Genomic DNA, 1,977 nt, shown 5'->3' with positions numbered 1-1,977 from the left:
GGAAACAAGTTCCATGACTTTATGATGCAGGTGAAAAATCCTGTTCTGGCACATTCAGAAGTAGATAATGCTTTTGCATGCCTCCAAGTCAACAGTCCTGAGGAGTCATTGATTTTTCTCTGCATCTGTCTTTGAAAATTGTTTAGTTAAAAGTGCTGTGAGCTGAGTACTTCACATCACTTTGAATCATAGAATAACTAAGGTCAGAAGGGACCTCTGGAATTATCATTTTTCGAAAGCTGTTGCTGTGCCAGGAAAAGAGAAATGGTTTAGAGACCTCTTGGTGTTAGTGCTTGAGAACACTGTATGTGAAGAAAAGAAATATTACATCCTTAAAATATATGAAAAGAAAACAGAAATTCTGAACAGAAGGTACCAGTTTTTCATTGAGTCATTGAACTGCATCATCCCAGGTTTTCATAAGAGTTGTCCTATTCTATACTCAGAGTTTCTTATGAGGCCTTATGCGTGTGTCTGAGCACCATAGAAGACTAAAAATGTTCATGGGCCTCGACCCTGAGTGTGTTTTCCTTAGCTGTCTTGCACCAGTTACTTCTGCAGAGTTTCTCATGCGCTGCAAGCCATGATTGTGTGCTCAAGGTCTTCTGTAGTTTCAAGAACAACCTGTAGAAGTGCTAGCTGAGCTTGTGGACACTAATGGGCCTTAACAGCCCTGAATAACCTCACCTGGTACCTCCACCCCACACCAGGACCCAGTTCAGCTCAGCCTGGAGCTATTTCCATCTGAACTCTGCTACTGGGTGGTGGTCTTTAGTATCTACACCTAAATGGCTCCTGGCATGAAAAGTTTTCATCCAGTTGTGCCTGGTTTGCTGTCAATAGAACCATTACTAGTTCTGCCATGTTTAGCCCCGTGGGTTTGTGTCCCATATTGAGGACCTAGTTCATTACCTTTGTGCTCTGGCCCTGCACATGGTCCTCAGATGGTAAGAAGCTGGTTCCCAATCCAATTCCCTGGAGGATGATGATCTGGTTGCTGTTACCTGCTATTTCTTGGTATGTAGGTCAGTAACTATTTTTATACTCCAAATTTGAAATTTTTTTAAGGCACAGTTGACTGCTCTGACCTGTGACTCATATTGTCCTTGTTCTCAATTCTGTTTATCATAACCTATGTATTTTTTCATATTTTGCATTTCAGTGGCCAATATGTATATTTTAGTGCTGTACTATCTGGTAGCTCATACTTTGCTGTGAAATCTAGTTGTTTTTGTTTTTTCTTTTTTTTTGTTTGTTTGTTTGTTTGTTCCTTCCCAATAGAATGAGAATACTTAATACTTGCATATGGTTGTAGGGGTCAAATATACTATTTTGTTTGTTTGTTTATTTGTAGGTTAATGTGTATTTACTTCTTCTTCTGTTGACAAAAAAGGTTCATCCATTGTGCCTAAAAAGATCTCCTCGAATGTTAAATAGATCATCCCTGAAAAATACTTTTTTAGAGAGTTTTAATTCACTTGGAATACAGCTAATTTAATCTTTTTCAGGATTGAATTTTCATGATTCAAAAATGTATTCTGTGTTTAATTTTAGTTTCAAAAACCTTTCTTAATCAGAAATTTAACTCAAATTCCAGGCTTTATTTTTGCTTCTTACTTTGATGAAAAATGTTATTAGGTGCCATTAATGTCTTTGATCCCAAGACAGTCATAAACCACATGAAAGTTAATTGTCCTTCATTCCAAACATTCCTATTTACACTCAGAGGAAAAAAACCTTCAAAAAACCCAACCATTTTTTTTTTTTTGGTTTGTTTAACTTAATAGGAAACAGTAACAAATAATAAAAAAAAAGAATTGCCATAAGCTCTTGGCTGGCCTGAACTAAGCTGCATGGCTTACATAACTTGTTTGACTAAAGGTGGTGTACTCAGAATAATGGCTGTACAGGCTTAGGGTATGTCCACACAGTCTTCTGCAAACCTGGGCTTGTTCAGCCTTCTTTGTGAGCTATCCA

This window comes from Phasianus colchicus, chromosome 1 (genome assembly GCF_987193195.1).
Source record: "Phasianus colchicus chromosome 1, bPhaCol1.hap1.1, whole genome shotgun sequence".
NCBI lineage: Eukaryota > Metazoa > Chordata > Aves > Galliformes > Phasianidae > Phasianus > Phasianus colchicus.
Note: the sequence above shows the minus strand (reverse complement) of the source record.